The 18,028-nt window shown below is 37.0% G+C and overlaps 1 non-coding gene across 1 annotated transcript; it reads left to right on the top strand.

Annotated features, from left to right (window-relative positions):
- Positions 1–5,315: 5,315 nt before the first annotated feature.
- LOC115938843 (U4 spliceosomal RNA) lies at positions 5,316–5,458 on the top strand. Its single transcript, XR_004073857.1, has one exon. It is a non-coding gene; the product is annotated as a U4 spliceosomal RNA (small nuclear RNA).
- Positions 5,459–18,028: the final 12,570 nt, after the last annotated feature.

An 18,028-nucleotide genomic window follows, 5' to 3' on the forward strand; every position in this document is an offset into this window, starting at 1 on the left:
CAAAATATTTTGTAATTTCCCTTGTGATTTCTTATTTGTCTCAAGGATTGTTTAAAAGTGTGTTATCTGGGGCGCCTGGGTGGCTCAGTCAGTTGAGCGTCTGCATTCGGCTCAGGTCATGATCTCAGGGTCCTGGATCGAGCCCCGCATCGGGCTCCCTGCTCAGCGGGAAGCCTGCTTCTCCCTCTCCCACTCCCCCTGCTTGTGTTCCCTCTCTCGCTGTCTCTCTCTGTCAAATAAATAAATAAAATCTTTAAAAAAAAAAGTGTGTTATCTAATTACCAGATATTAGAATATTTTGCAAATGTCTTTGAACTGATTTCTAGGTTACTTCTGTTATGAAGAATTTATTATATGATTTAAATTCTTCTAAAATTGTTAACATATGCTTTACATATTGGAATATGGTCTATACTGGAATGTTCCATGAGTACTGGAAAAAAATGTTTACTCTGCTATTATGGGATGGAGCATTCTATAAATGTTAATTAGATGAAGTTAGTGGATAGTGTCTTTCAAGACTTCTGTATCCCTCTGGTTTTTTGTCTACTCCCATTGATTTTTGAGAGAGGAGCACTGAAGTCTCCAAAATTAACTGTGGGTATGTCTAATTCACCTTTTAATTCTCTCAGTTTTTGCTTCAGGTAATTTCAAGTGTTGTTGTTAAATGCATACACATTTAGAAATGCTATGTCTTATTGTTTAATTTCACCCTTTATTATTACATAATGTCCTCTTTTTTCCTGGTAGTCTTCCTTGATCTGAAGTCTGTTTGTTTGATATTAATATAGTCACTCCAGCTTTCTTTTAATTAGTGTTGGCATAGTGTATCTTTTTTGCATTCTTTTGCTTTTATTCTACATTTTTCTTAATACTTAAATGGTTTCATCTAGACAAAGTAAAGTTGGATCTTGCTTTTTATCTGCTAAAGACTGAATGTTTGTGTCCCTTATAAATTCATAGATTAAAATCCTAAACTTCAGTGTGATGGTATTAGGAGGTGAGCCTTTGGTAGGCTCTGCCCTCATGAATGGGATTAGTGCCCTTATAGAAGAGACTCCAGAGAGCTCATTCACCTCTTCTGCCATATGCTAGCTTTCTATGAGCTGGGAACTGTGCTCTCTCTCTCACCACACACCAAATCTGACAGAGTCTTGGTCTTGAACTCCCAGTCTCCCCAACTGTGAAAAACAAATTTTTGTCATTTATAAGCCATCCAGTCTATGGTATTTTGTTATAGCAGCCTAAACAGACTAAGACATTATCCAATCTGACAATCTCTTTTAATTAGTGTATTTAAACCATTTTATAAAGTGTAAATATTGATATAGTTTAACTGAAATCTACCATCTTGCTATTTGTTTTCCATTTATTCCATCTGTTCTTTGTTCTTTCTTGTCTCCTTTTCTTGGCTTAATTTTGATTGAGTACTTTACATAATTCTATTTTATCTCCATGATTAGCTTATTATATATAACTTTTTAAAAAAATTTAGTGGTTGCTCCAGAGTTTTCCATGTACGCCATTAATAACAATGTACTTTCAAATATTAGGCTGCTTCATTTAGAGTGCAATTCTTAAAACAGCACATTGTCAACTCCCCGCTCCCATCTTTTGTGCTATTGATGTCATCCATTTTACATTTACATATGTTATAAACCCCTAATGCATTGCTACTAGCTTTCTTTCAACATTTAATTATCTTCTAGATCATGTAAAAGTAAGGAAAAATGTATAGTTGACCTTTGAACAATTAATATCAAACAAACAATGCATGGGTCCACTTATACACATATTTTTTTAAATAAATATAGTACTATAATGTATTTTCCTTTCAATTTTTTAACATTTTCTTTTCTCTAGCTTATTTTATCACAAGAATACAGCATATAATACACAACATATAAAGTATGTGTTAATTGACTAAACACGTTGTCAGTAAGTCTTCTGGTCAACAGTAGTCTATCAGTAGTTAAGTTTTGGGGGATTCAAAAGTTACATGTGGATTTCTGACTGCACAGGGGGTCAGCACTCCTACCCTCTGCATTGTTTAAGGATCAACTGTATTTTATAATTATCTTCATTTTAACTATTCCTGGAGTTGTTCATTTGCAAGTATTTGTGTAGATTCCAGTTTCTGTCTAGTATCATATTCCTTTTTCCTAAAGACTTTTTTTTTTGTTTGTTTTAAATTTCTTGTGGTACAGGTCTGCTAATATTAATTAATTAACCTATCCTTTAGTCTCAAAAACTTTATTTCACCATCATTTTAAAAAGGTCTTTCTAGCATTTCTATTTGACTCTTCCCCATAGCTTTCATCTTTATGCTAAATTCCATATCTGTTTAGGCCTATTGCCTACATTTTCTACTAGAAGTTATAACTTATTATTTATTAATGATAGGTGTTTAAAATTTCCTACGTGATATTTCCAATGTTTGTGTCACTTCTGAGTCTAGTTCTGTTATTTGATTTGTCTCTTGATGGTGGGTTCTTTTTTCTCATTTGTGCCTTATGTATATTTATTTTTTAACTGAATACCAGTCATTGTGTATGGCACAAGTAGGGACTGAGGCAAATAATAGTTGTGCTGGGAAATGGGTATGCCTCTTCTGTTAGATCAATAGTGTGGGAGGCTGAGTCAATCTACTGAGTCTTCGAGCTTTGGTTTGAGTTTTATTGTTGCTATTGTTTCCTTCAGGGTTATCTTGGGAGCTGTGTTTCCAGAAGGTTTTTCTTCAATGTTCTTGCTCCACTCTCAGCCTTCAGCCTTTTCTTTGTCCTTGCATCTCATGGTGGGAGTCAACCTTTTTCTCAGGGACAGAAATTTGTTGCCTGTTACTTGGTATCTTCTAAACTTATTATAGCAGTGATAGTGGGCTTCTCTGTTGTCCTGCTCAGGCCTCATTCTTAGGCAGGCCTTGTGTCCCTTGGCCTTGGAATGAAGCTTTGTCAGGGATCCTGCCTCTCATGGTTTTTTTGTTTGTTTTTTTCTTATTTCATAAATATATGTATATCTAAGGGGCTTAAAAAAATGATTCTTCAGAATGATTCCTTGTTTTTCTGGACAACTGAGTCTTTTCATAGTTCTGATAACTTTTATAATTTAAAAGAAAACTCTGCCTTTATACTACTGCAATGATATCTTTTTCCTGGTACTCTAAGAATCTGATTTTCTGAGTTCTCCCCATATCACAAAGGCTAATCATCTATAATCTACATACCCCAGACTCACTTTCCTATAGGGAATTGTAGGCTGGAGTCTAGAACAGGCCCACAGCATTATATATATATAAAATGTTGGCCAATAACTGATTTTGTGCTACAATGGAAGACGTGAATATTTGAGACAGAGACGATATAGCCCGCAAGCCCACAAAACCTAATATCTACTATCTGGCCCTTTATAGAGCAAGATTGCTTATTCTGGTCTAGAAGTTGTAGAGTGTAGAAATTGTAGCAATTGTAGGCCCCAGGGTCTAGAAAGGTAGAGTGGTTCTGAAGTGGCAATTAGGAGACATCTAGTTCGGAGAACAATGTAGAATAAATCTGCTCCACACTCTTCTTTATCTTTAAATGAAAGTTTTCCCATTCATTCACTCATTTGTCTTATGACATGGTTCCTACCACCTCAGTCACAAGTACCCAGAGTTCATTACAAAATGTGGCTTTAAATTTAATCATTCCAGTAATATATTCCATTAAAACATATGTAATATATATTTTTAAAGATTTTATTTATTTATTTGACAGAGAGAGACACAGCGAGAGAGGGAACACAAGCAGGGGGAGTGGGAGAGGGAGAAGCAGGCTTTCCGTGGAGCAGGGAGCCCGATGTGGGGCTGGATCCCAGGACCCTGGGATCATGACCTGAGCCAAAGGCAGACGCTTAACGACTGAGCCACCCAGGCGCCCCAAAACATATGTAATAGTTTAAAAACCCTGCCAATACTTTCCTTATAGATCTACTTCTTTAAAATGCAGAAGCCTGGGTATAGTCTGACCAAAATTTCCAGTTTGGAAATAATGTCACAGGTTTTTTTCCTATACATGTTGGAAGGCAGCAAGACGCAGAGTTCTCATTCTTGCCTAAAACCTCTCATGCCAATTTATTTCAGCTTGCTTTTCTGACAACTGGCAGAAATGGCTTGCCTGTGAATTTTCTTTTAATGTATCAATGTCCAACAAAAATATCAACAGATTTAGGTTTCAAATAATGATCTCCTTTAACAGGCAGAAGTTAATACTTTTTTTTTTTAACTGGATTGGAAATATATACTGTAATTCCATTTTTCTTTCATCAATTAAAAAGAATTCAGGGTTTTAGCCAAAGCAGGCTTTCAAGCATAACTTATGTTTATGTTCCACTTAGTTCCACCCTTTGAGCAACAGCATATGAAAAACTGCTTCAAGTAATAGTTTCTCTGAGCCGAAACCTTATTTACTCCTTAACAACTTAAATAGACATAGTACATATATATCTATATACACCCATGTGTAAATATGTATGTATATGTTTATGTTTTATATGAATACATACTTTTCTATCAATTTAAACTACAGATGGTTCATGATGTAATGCTTTAAATGTAGACCAAACAAACTGAAAACTTTAAGAATAATCTTATAATTTATATTTGGTTAATATTATATGAGTTTGTGTTTACTTTTGTCATATTCCAAAGTTGGGCTTTCTTGAATTTCCTTTACTTTTCTATAAGTATAACAACCTCCTGTCTCCTTTCTTTCACTTAACCTATCTAAGGGTGAAAGAGTATATGTAATGATAGGCAGTTTAATTTCATCTCTATCTCTAGGTTTTACATAGGAGTCTGATATTATATACTGTCCTACCATAGGACTGTCTATTCTCACTCCAACTCAAAAGATAATGAAACCAATGCCAGGTTTCAAAGCCAAAGACAGGAACTTAGAGGGGAGCCTGGTGGCTCAGTTGTTAAGCGTCTGCCTTCTGCTCAGGTCATGATCTCAGGGTCCTGGAATCGAGCCTTGTATCAGGCTCCCTGCTCCGTGGGAAACCTGCTTCTCCCTCTCCCACTCCCCCTGCTTGTGTTCCCTCTCTCACTGTGCCTCTGTCAAATAAATAAATAAAATCTTAAAAAAAAAAAAAGATAGGAATTTAGAAGAGTCAGTTTGCAAAGTCAAGAACAGGAACATTAAAGGCCAAAGTCAAAAGAAATATTTGAGGAAAACAAATAATCAAGAAATCTTAGAATAAGAGTTAAACTACTAATTTTTACAATTACTGAATTTAAGAATAGGTTGTATGCTTACATCATTTTATTGCCATACCTGAGCTTTGTGCAGTGGCAGTATCGTAGCCAATGAGGTTTAACCAAGGCGTGATTATTGTTAATTATTGCCATACCTGATATGCAGAAAACTCCCCTCTCCTCCAAAGAGATCTATGTTATAATTCCTGGAACCTATGAATATGTTACCTTACACGGCAAAAGGGATTTTAGATGTAATTAATGTATGAAATTTAAGATGGCAAGATTTTCCAGGACTATCCTGGTGTGTCTAAGCTAATTACAAAGGTCCTTTAAAAAGAGGAAGGCAGGAGAGAGTCAGAGGAAGTTGGTACTATAGAAGAACAGTCAAAGAAATGCAACACTACTGGCTTTGAAGATGAAGGGGGACCATGAATAAAAAAAATGTTGACAGCCTCTAGAAGCTGGAAAAGAAAAAAAAAAGATTCTCCCCTAGAGTTTCCAGAAAGGAATGCAGCCCTATTGTTACCTTGATATTAATCCAGTGAGATGCATGGCAGACTTCTGACCTACAGAATTGTAAGATAATAAATTTGTATTGTTTGAGCTATAAAGTTTGTGGTGATTTGTTACTGCAATAGAAATTCATCCATTATAGTTATCACAGTTATTTATATTCTACTGGTTTTGTTGTTCACTAATATTTTTTTTAATACCTTTTTTCCCTATTCCTATGTTTTCTACTTTGGTTAAATCTTAATCTAGAAAACTAATTATATGAGAAAAAAATTTTTTTTCAATAAGGACGTATGTGGGATTTTCTAGATCCTTCCATCTATGAGCGTAACTTCTAATTACCCTTGCTCATACACAACAATTTGGCAGTATAGAATGCTTGGGTGACAATCTTTTATTCCCTTCACCCTCTAGATTTTTATTAATAAAATTTTCCTTTAGTTCTCTCTCTCTCTCTTTCTTTGCTAGACTATACTTTTTTTATAGGAAATCTTTGTTTCCTATCTATGATTTTTCTCTTATATCTGTGCAGATCTTTTTGTATTTCTCCTCTCTAGATCTTTTGCCCTCTTCAGACACAAATCTTTGTGTTTTTTTAAGATTTATTTATCTGAGAGAGAGAGAACACACGAGTGGGAGGAAGAGGGGCAGAGAAAGAGGGAGAGAGAATCTGAAGAAGACTCCACACAGAGCAGAGCATGGAGCCTGATGTGGGGCTTGATCTCATGATCCTGAGATCATGACCTGAGCTGAAACCAAGAGTCAGACGCTTAACCAACTGCACCACCCAGGTGCCCCAGATACAAATTGTTTTTTAAGACATTTTTTCTTCTCATTATTTGCTTTCTACTCCTTGGATGCCTATTATTTGTATGTTGCATCTCCCAGATCTGTTCTTCACATCTCTTATTCTTTCTCTCATTATTTTACTTCTTTTCCAAGATCTTGATTTAATTAACAGATTTAATTTTTAAAAATCTATTATGCTCTGCCTCCATAGCACTTTTTAATTTAAAAAACTTGTTATTTCTTTAAATGCATTTAGACCTTTCAGATCTTGGATTATCCTAATTTTATGTTTGTGTCCTCCAACTTTATAAGTATAGCATCCTTTACAGAACATGGGTTAGAGATTTTCCAAACTTTAGCTTTCTTCATTCTCTCATTTGCTCTGATTCCTCAGAGTAGATACAACCTCTTGAATTCAGTGATGTTCCTCTGTTTTCTCAACCTAAATTCAAATTCTAACTCTGCTTCTCTCTTGATGTAAGTTTGGGCAAGTTACTAGTTCTCTCCAAACTCAGATTCCTTATTTATAAAATATTCCTATAATGGCATCTACCTTAATAGAACTGTAATGATTAACTAAATACAAGAGAAAGCTTAACATAGTGCCATGTACATGGTAATTGCTCAGTGAGTGGTAGTTGCCATTATCATCATTGCTTTCATTGCCATCATAACCACCATCATTATCATCACTATAGAACAAGTTCTATTATTGTCTAGGCAGGAGCAGAGGTTGGTATTGTAAGAGTGCTTGGATTCCTATTTTAGTCCGATAGATCTAGATAAAAGGAGAAAAAGAAAATTTAGATTTACAGTAGTGTTACTTTGCTATTTCAGAATTTCACTTTTCTGGGACCAGCCTGGATGGCACCTGAGGCTGAGCCAGCTGCAGCAGAAAGATTTATTTCTGGTTGAGGGTGCCTTTCCCTTTGATATGGCAGCCAGAAATTTGCTGAGGTATTCTGTTTCAACCTTCATTTCTCTCATGTATTTGTCTCTGCCTACATCCTCTTGATGAAAGGTGATCATAGCCATATGCCAGCTCTTTGCCTGACTTGGTAGCCCACATCAAAGGTGTTTGTATGGGGGCGGGATGGGGGAGTGAGCATCATCAAGGGTTCTCCAGATAATGTGGACACAGTCACATGGGTGTCTGTCTCCAATCTTTGCCCCTATGAGTTGGGGTAATTGTGTGGCAGTGGGGTGGGCTAGGATGGGGGTGGGAGGATGTTGAAAGCTCTTGTACTTGCTTCTCCTGCAAGGCATAACTTCACAGGTAGGGATTTATAAACTGTCCTGCCCTTCATTAGATATATTCCTGTCTGCATTTACACTGCAGAAATCTCTCAAAGTTTTTGGACATGGATATCTCATTCTCCTAATTTTCACTTGCTTTCCCATTTTTATATTCTATTTTCCATTTCACTAGTCAACTGGGAGGGCAGGAGTTAGACATGATGCTCATATTAATGTTACAGAAAATCAACCATCAACTTATCTTGAGATAAGTTTTCTTTGTCAAGCTCATCTTATACTCAATAAAGGGTTCACTGTTTAAAAATCATAATAAGGTGAAAGATTTATTCGATCTGAAGAGAAACCAGAGTATAAATCTTTTGCCTTATTATGATTTTTAAACATGATAATAAGGCAAAATTTCTTCTGATGCTTTCACATTATGACAAAGCTGTAAATGTGAATCTTTTTCCATTTTTTAAAGTCCTCAAATCTTATTTCTATTGCTTTAGAATCTATTTATGGTCCAGTAATTTCTAAAAATACTTTGCTCTATTAATTTAAAATGATCTAGCATTACTCTATTACAATAGCAATGAAAACTAAGCCAGGTTTTTATATCTATTGAATTTCTCATATTTTCAACTATAGCCCAATCCTCCTATAAAGCTGTTCAGCACCTTAGATAGGTAGTTATATATCGGGGAAATAGAGCCCCTCGATAATGTGAAGCAATCTAAAATGCATACAAAATACTTTCATGGAGATCTCCTTCCAACTGTGCTTAGACAGATGTTGAATATGTTTTCTGTTTTAAACACTGTTGGTGTGGTGTAGTCAACTCTTCCCTGTTTAGCTAAGAATGAAATAATCAGACTTTTAACTTTTCCCTTTTAAATCACTAGAGATAATTGTTTTGTGATGTGGAATTTTTATTTTAGATCATACATTGGTTTATAAGATTCAATCAATTTTTCAACATTTCTTAGTTCTCTTTTTATGAACTTCCACTTAAAGCTTAAAGACTCTGAAATGAGCTTTACTGCTAATTCCTTGTTAAAATCAATTATGTTTAGAATATCTAGAAAGCCATTACAAAACTATCTACAATTGCAAGTACAAAGTCAATAAAAGTGTATGGAAGGACTGGATTGGGTCCTATCCAGTCCTATTTGTGGCTCTAGTAACAGCTGGGAAAATCTCTAGGATTTACTTTAAAAAGTTAGGAAAATTTATGTTCTGACTTCTCCTGAAAAGATAGGGTTTGTATATAGTAACAGAGTAGGCATTCGCCCAAGGATGGGGATGTAAGGCTTTCTGAAGGGAATTATCTCTCAACACTACAAAAAAAAAAACCTCTTGTATTGATCTGCTGATGAATATTTAAATTGTAGCAGCACTTCTTTACTTTTTTGTCTAGTGGACAGATCTTTCCCTTCCTCTTTTCCTCCCTCCTTCTCTTCCCTCCCTCTGTTCTCCTGTGTATGGGTATAATCCGGAAGAGCAAACAGCATTTAGCCAGGCATTAAACAGACTGAATAAACACATTTTGAATTGGATTATTTTGTTTTGTGTTTCTATCTTAAAATAATCCTGGGAGAGCTGAGATGTTAACTCTCAGTCATAGTGATTATTAAAATTTATTGGGCATAAAAATCATCTTGGATGCTTGCTAAAATGCAGATATCCAGGCCCCACCCCTTTGAGACTTTGACACAGGGAATCATTGTTCCACATTGTCTGAAACCACTTGATGATATCTTAGTATGAACTTGTTTTATTACTTTTCTCTGGGGCAAGTTGAGAGTTCCTGGATGGAACCAGGCAAGAACAGGTTAGGTGAGAATGTGAGTTAAACCACTGTCTTTTCTTCCCAGTCTCTGCATGAAGGGATTTGAATAAGAGAGTGAATTTTAGAGTAGATGTTAAAGCAGCTTCCTTTTGCTTCTGCAGTCAAGCATGGGGTAACCAACCACACGTGTGTTAGTAGGTGGCCTTCTTCACTCCACACCCTTAAATCCCGATAGTCAGCGATTCCTCTCCTGGCCCTTCATCGGGGATTTGTAGTCTCTGCCCCGTCTCCATGGCACTGCCACTGACTTTGTCAGTCTTAGCATTGCTGCTAGACTATCACGATGAAGTAACTTGCTCGTGGTGTTGCTCTTCCCTCTATCCCTGGTCCCCTCCAAACTGCTGATGAGTCAGATTTCAAAAAAAGCAGATCTGATTAACTTACTATGCTGCTGAGATTCCTTCTAAGGGTCTTCACTAATTTCAGGATAAAATTAAATGTCTGAGCCCTTTGTGATGTGATGCTTCCACTGACCTCCCGCCATGTTGAACTCGGTCCACATCCCTGGACACAACTCACTCCTCTCCTCCACATCCACAGACTTTGGTTTCTCGTCCTTCTCTTTGCCTGAAGCACCAAAAACTCACCAAAGAAGGCTAACTAATGTCTACTCATTCCCTAGAGTTGTATGTAATTTGGCCTCTAGAATTAAAAATAGTATGACATTAAGAAAATTTCTGTATGAATAAAAACTATGAACTTAAGCAATTTTCAAACCTTTATAGAATTCTACAGTTAGAACAGCAAAGAAATATTGATGCCTTCAGAAAATGTTTAGTGACTATACAAAATATTAACTGTGTACTCTGAGTCCTAGGATTATAAATTATTATTCCTCCTTTATGCTTTTCTATATGTTCTAAGTTTTACGACCCAGACATTTACTAATTTTATAAATGAGAAGAATAATTCTTATAATTTTTTTGATGATAACTAATAGCACAAAACCTGTCATTTCCATATAATTTCTTTCAAGGAGTTCGTATGTACTCACTCATTTGTAGTTTGACATCTTTCTTAGCTAGGCCGAAGCCTGATGTAGTCTCGCTTCACAGGCACAGTGAGTAACTTACAAATAATATTTCAGGGAACCAATGGCAGAGTGCTCTTAGGAATGTTTGTCCATCATCTTCTCAGCAGAAACTACTGGCAAGGCTCTAGAAACTCAGTCATCAGGTTGCTACCATTTATTAAGCAGTCAAGCGGTCTCTGTATCAGGATATCCAGGACTAAAGAGGCCTTTTCAAACAGCAGGCACAGTCCCCGCCTACTTACCCCTAGTCCCCTATATATCATTTAAAGGAAACACCACAACACCCCACTGAAAATGGTAGAAAACATTTAAAGTATGTTAGTCACACTAGGTTCTTGATTAGTAACAAGAGAAACAACACTGGCTAAATTGAGCAGAAAAGAATATACTGGAAAGATCTTGCACAGCTCACAGGACTCACAGAAAGTCTAAAGAACCAAGCTCTGTAAAGAGAGCACAGCCAGACTCAAACTACAGGCATGATCTGCTTAAATTGAGCAGAAAAGAATATACTGGAAAGATCTTGCACAGCTCACAGGACTCACAGAAAGTCTAAAGAACCAAGCTCTGTAAAGAGAGCACAGCCAGATTCAAACTACAGGCATGATCCGCTTAGGACTCTAACTTTAAACCCTGCTGTCCTGCCTCACTGCTCTCCGCCTGCCCCATGCCACAGCGGAAGAACTAGACTCTGTGTCTGTACTCCTGCAGGAGTCTAAATCCCCTGAGGCTGTGGCCGGTTGGCAGGCTGACTTCATCAGCTCATGACTTCAGTGACCAAGGAGCAGGGGATTCTCCTGAAACAGGATATGTGTTCCAGTGCTAGGTAGAACTAAAAGAAAACAATGTTTGCCACGCAAAGTACCAACAGATGCAGACATACAAACTGACAAAGGATGGCTCTGAGCCCTGGTGGAAACACTGGCTCGTGAAAGGAGGGTGGTTGTCCCTCTTGGGTTGCTCATGTGCTTAGAGAAGGGAAGATGGAGATGCTTGTGAAACTGTCCTGAAGGTTAAGGAAAGAATAGTGCAAAAGAAGAGGAGGAAGAGGAGAGAAGGAAATTTGAATCAGAGGAGAAAGAGAGAAATAGAGAAGAGACCCCAGACGGCATAGAGAGAGAACTGAGACGTAGGAAGGAAAGAAGATGTGGGAGCAAGGCATGTGAAGACAAATAGCCCAATGGAAGAAACTACAAAAAAAAAGCCATGGGTCCTTGCTTTCTATAGCCATAGTATTTTTAAAATACTTAATGAGGATTCTAAGATCAGAGAATTAGTACTTCCTGCGACATGTTAGGTAAGCACTCAATAATACTTGTTATGCAAACATTTTAGCCATTAAAGAGTAACAAATGGTATTAGAGCTACAGCAGCATATGTACAAAGTGAGGATTTTTCAAGGCAGACAGGAGGGGAAATATTACACCATTGGCTCCTGTCCTTATCTAAAGTTTTAAGAATATATGGTTTTGTAATTTACCTACTGTTTTTATAGTAATGACTATAAGTAGCTTCATGAAATGTTCTATCTATACAAGTACTAAAAATTTGTTTTTATGTACAAGTCAGTAACCTTCCTCATTTTTTTCTTTCTCAACCTAGAGTTTGTTTTCTTTGTTAACAATACTTGATTTTATTGTATATGTTTGTTTATCTTAAGTAAAATACATATTCTTTTCAGCATCTAATAACTAATTCCACAATTTAATTTTTTTTTCTTAGCCTAGAGTAGGGGTAGCAGGAATAGAGTGGGGAAAGTGGGTTGGGACAAATCCAAGTGAAGTTTGGTGAAATAAACCATATTTATTGGAAAAAATGGGCCCTGATTATTTATTCAATCTTATTTATTTCATTAGAGTTTTAACATGCATATCATTCAAGGCTAATTTAAAGTCATAATAGGCAAACTATGTGTTCCTCTAAAATTGCAATTAGTGAGATAGAAGGCAAATAGATTAATACCGGTATTAGGATATTGAATCAAACAGAATTCTACAAGAGAAGGTAGAAGCAGGGTTCACTAATAGATTTATTACAAACAATCAGTTTACATGATTGTGGGGGCTGGCTAGCTTAGTACAGAATCCAAAGGCCAGTGGGCTGGAAACCTCTGTGCAGCAGACACTGCAGTCCACAGAAGGAAATACTTCTTCCTCAGGAAAACATCAGTTTTACTCTTAAGGCTTTTCAACAGCTTGGATGAAGCTCAACCAGATTATGAAGGATAATCTTTACTTAAGGTCAGGTCAACTGGTTGTAGATGTTAATCATCTCTACAGAAATACCTTCACACAACTAGTGTTTGATTAAAAGACCAGCCAAGTTGACATGTAAAACTCACTACCACAGATACTCAGTAACTAAGGAAAGAAGTCTTATAGCAAGGCTGGAATGACAAGTCAGCAAGGTGTATGTTAAGGTTCTGCACAGCAGGCGAGGCTGACTCCAGGACCAATGGAGACTTTTCTGGACATCCAATGTAATTTTGTGAAAGGCAGATCTACCCTGAGGTTGATTAAAAAAAGAGAGACAGCTATGTTTGAGAATCTCATAAATCATATCTCTCGTGAGGGATTAACAACATCACAAGCAGCTACCATTGACTAGCTTCTCACTATTCATGCCCTGTGCTAAGCATTACCTCATTTCATCTCATAACACCCTCAAGGGTTAATATCATGAATGCTTACTTTTATAGCTGGGGAAACTGAAGTTTATAGGGGCCAAGTCTTGCCTAGTAAACTAACATTTGTTAAATACCCATGATGTGGTAGACACATTGCTGGGGGTTTACATTACTAATCTTTATCATATATTTTACATGTGGAATTCCCTCTTATTTTATACCTGACACTGCTGAGGGCCCCAGAGTTTAAGCAGCATGCTCTGCTTTTAATGTCTAATAAAGAGTGGATTCAAATTCAGGTTTTTCTACTCAAAGCCCATATTTATTCCACTGCTTGGTAGAATGTTATCAATCACTTTTCACTCAGAAGGTTCGTGACAAAAATGAGGAAGAATTAATAGAGAGTGATGATGGGAGGGGATGGGAGTTGTTTGTTTGTAACTGGCTAGACAAAAGAGTGTGTGGGTCACTGTGGTACCTTTCAGATTACAAAAATAAGCACAGAATTAAGGAGTGTGTGGTGTGTCTCCTGAAGAAGGGTTTGTGTACTGGAGGTAAAGCATGTAAATTTGTGCATGTGTGTTTGCATATTTTTTGAGGAATTATTGCTTAAGTAAACAACAAGGCATCCATCCATTCATACTATTGCTTTACTAGATAAAATTTAAGTAGCTAATACATGACAGAGAAGTAATGATGATAATAGTAATGGAGGAAGAGTTTCTTAATGGTGGTATCACAATTCATACATTTTACATAGTCTTTCATGATATGTACCTTAAGTATTATTAACTATAAAGTGCTGAAACTTGTGAATAGTTTTTTTCTTCCTAAATCAGAGCAGATACAAGGGTATACCTATAATATCACTCTCTCTGGGTTTGGTCAGTCTGAGTTTGGTCAGGAAGACAGAGTCCCTGCAATTATTGTAGAAATAAAGGATTCCATACCGAAACTGGGGTTTGCACACATGCGGCAGGAGCTGGATAGCTATAGGCACTGGGTCAAAGAAACGATCACTAGTGATTTCAGTTCCAAGTCCTAGTGTGGCTGGGAAAGTTGAGCTGGTGCTCAACCCAAGAATTGTTGTGTCTGGTGATTGGGCTGCAAAGCAGGTGCTGGTGGGGACATGTCTGACGCTGCCACACCTGGTGGTCTCCCAGGAATAATGAGTTTCTCTTTCTTTTGACTTCCAAATCTTCCCCAAGTATGGCTCTGTGGCAAACTAGCCTGAAATCGGATGGGAAGGGAGGTTCTGGGAAGCAAGTTCCCAACATCGGAAGAGAGCGGTGGTGGTACTGAGTTTATGAGTTACTTTTTTTTTTTTTTAAGATTTTATTTATTTATTTGAGAGAGAATGTGTGTGAGAAAGAGAGAAAGAGAGAGATCACGAACAGGGGGAGGCGTAGAGGGAGAAGCAGACTCCTTGCTGAGGTCCTGGGATCCCGACTCGGGACTCGATCCCAATCATGACCTGAGCCAAAGGCAGACGCTTAACCGACTGAGCCACCCAGGTGCCCCTATGAGTTACTTTCTTAAGAGGGAGAGGAAGTGTGAGGTTAGAGCTAAGACACCAAGAATGGCATTCAGGGGTGTAACACTGGTGTATAAATTTGTCCTTACCATAAAAGAGAAAAAAAAAAATGTTTGAAGCATCTGTGATAAAATGTAGGCCTGAGCGGCCTAGGACTACGGCAGGCTGAAGTAGAGCCATTTGAAATATAGCATGATAATCTCTTTCCATTGAGTGAGATTATTTTTTTAGTTATTATTATTATTTTATTTTTATTTTTATGCTAGATACCATAGAGGGAGGAAGAAAGGAGATCAGGTCAGTGTCTATCTCTTCCAACAGCCGGCGTCAACCTCAGGAGAAAAAGCAGCAGCGATCCCATGGTCTCCTGTAGGAGGGTAGTAGGCTGCCACTGGACAGCGTCATGTGCGCCCTTCCCCTTGCTACGCCCACTGCTGAAGAGGCACGGTTGCTTTTCCACCGTGGATCTGATGTGACGACGCAAACCTGGGCAAGTTAGCTCCCCTATCAAACCAGCACCACCATAAAGCAAGTAATTCAAAAATAGCACTATAAATTCAGGGCACAGTCTCTTACATAGATGAAAAATTAACACCTTTTAAAATAAGGCAATATTTACCTTTTAAGTGTGGCAGTATGCACATTATTACTACTTAATATTTAATGAAGGCCACCAGTGTGCCTGTGTTGTAGATCACCCTGCACAAACAGTTGTATTTATATACACACACACACTATATATACACATATTCCCATCTGAGATATATATATATGTATATATACATATGTATATGAGCTCCTATATATAGAAGCCTGGAATCCTATAATTATAGGGTTATGTGGTATATGGGAGAATGGACCATACCCCAGAGAGGTCAGATGAACAACAGGAACCATAACTGGTTTATATACTTCATTTCCACCGACCGAGGTTCCATCTTTCTTAATAACATTAACATTTAGGTTATACTTCACTGCTTATGTGAGACTTACTGAAAATTATGACTGCTTGGAAAAGAGTTAAGCTCTCTTTGTTCAACTGTAAATTGCCCTTACACAGAACTTTTTTTTTTTTTGATATGTGAAATACTCTTTCTATTGGTTTAAGAATTGCTGGTATTGAGCAATATATTTTAAAGAGAGACAGTAACTGCATGAGACACAATATTTGTCAAAAAGAAAACATTTTTTGTTAAAAAAATCTCTAAAAATTAAAGAAAGAAACTCTGCACCAAAAACTGTGCTATGCACTTTCTTGGATGATTTTCCTATCAAGGATAATTTTTTTGTCCATCTTAGAAACCGCATATTCAAGACAATAATCATGGTTTTCAATATTGAAAATGAGTCACTGCAAAGAGAAATAGTTATCGGGAGAAATGGATTGAAAAATGATGCACACATTCACCAAAAGTCTCTTTGTAAATGAAAGCATTCTTTTTGACAGCCATTCCTATGCCATTCCCTGGGGAAATTAGTTTTGTGGGACAAAAATAGGTAGTAACAAAATCTCAGCTCGTTAGTTCTGATGCCTAACTTTTAAAAGTTCTTAGAAATCAAGCTCATCTGCAATAAGGATGGTGGAATTTCCATAATTTAAGGTACAGAGGAGATAAACATTCTCCAGCTCAGGTTCTTGTAAATTGTTTATAGTACAACAGTTTGCCACGTACTAATTGATTCACAAGATGTTTCTATTTCTTCCACAGCTGGGACTAGATATAATCAAGAACTACCATGGCACCCAGAAATAAAAGTTAATGGAACTTTTGCTGAGCCACAAAGAGAGTCTTTTCAGTGTATGGCTAAGGGTTCAATTTCACACTTGAGAACTTTCTAGTCTGTCCTGGTTTTCGCTGGTCTGTACCACTAACCCTTCAAGAAAGGTTGGAAAAAACTGAGCCAAGCTGACAGGAGCAATGTCTTTCAGGCAAGAAATTCAGCTGCCAAAGAAGGCAAATGAGGACTTTATACAAGTGAAAGCTGGCAGGGTATCTGGGGACATCACATTTCATTGCTCTTTTCTGTTTACTACAAGATATAAAAACAGTCGTTTTCCACCAGGGGGATGTTTCATGAATTCACTGTTATGATTCCGTGACCAGATACTATGGCTTTAGGGGATTAAATGAACTTTTCAGGAAGATTTTCTCCCCCCAAACTGGGATCTTAAAACAGATTCTAGTAGTCTTTCAAGAGATAAACAGTAATTGTTTAAGCAACTCCTGATGGTCCTTTCTAGCCTAACAAAGAACTTCAAGATTTCTTGTCCCCTTTCCTTTGCCAGATAAATTCCATTTAAAATTTAACAATAGCAAAATATTTTTAAAGAAATAATTCAATTGTTTTTCTTCTCTCTCTCTTCCCCTTCTTCCTGTCCTTCCCCCTCTCTCCTCTCCTGTTCTGTCTTGCCAAATAGGTATTTCTTTTCCCTATCCTTTCCTAATGTTCCCAGATGCATATTAATTCTTTTGGTCCATCTTTCAGTTGTCTCAGCAGAGATCGTATAGAAAACTTGTCCTGTAAGAGGGTCAGTAGCTGAGGAGAGCTCAGAGAAACTGTGCAAAGCCATTACGTGACAGAACTAAGACTGGAAGTCAAAAAATTTTTATCCCACTCACTACCAACCACTTTTAATACTGTCTTCAGTGTAACTTATTTTGAGAGGAAAGCCTTATGAATGTGCTAACCATAATTTAATAACTTTTAAAGATGAATTTATGAACGATCTCAGAAAGTATTGAGAAGTCAGTTTATAGCTACATTTCCTATGGCGCACTCTACAATTTTCAGCATCGATATTAAAAAAAATCTACTCAATGCAAACTTTCTCATTACTTGTAACACTAACAGTTGTTTTTAGCTTTTAATAAAAATTTTAAAAGGCGATGTATTGTAGCCACTTATTTGTTCAGCAAGTATTTGTTGAGAACCTACTGTATTACAGAGACTGTTCTAAATACCGGGGATACACTGCTGAACAGCCAACATCTCTGCCTCACGGAGCACCCCTGCAAATTATGAAAAGCTAAACCGTACAAAAACAGTATTAAATTTTTAGTAGTAATACAAAACCAAAAGACAACCGACAGAATGGGAGAAGATATTTGCAAATGACATATCAGATAAAGGGCTAGTATCCAAAATCTATAAAGAACTCATCAAACTCAACACCCAAAGAACAAAGAATCCAATCAAGAAATGGGCAG

This window comes from Leptonychotes weddellii, chromosome 3 (genome assembly GCF_054177405.1).
Source record: "Leptonychotes weddellii isolate Sample4059 chromosome 3, ASM5417740v2, whole genome shotgun sequence".
In the NCBI taxonomy this organism is placed as follows: Eukaryota; Metazoa; Chordata; class Mammalia; order Carnivora; family Phocidae; genus Leptonychotes; species Leptonychotes weddellii.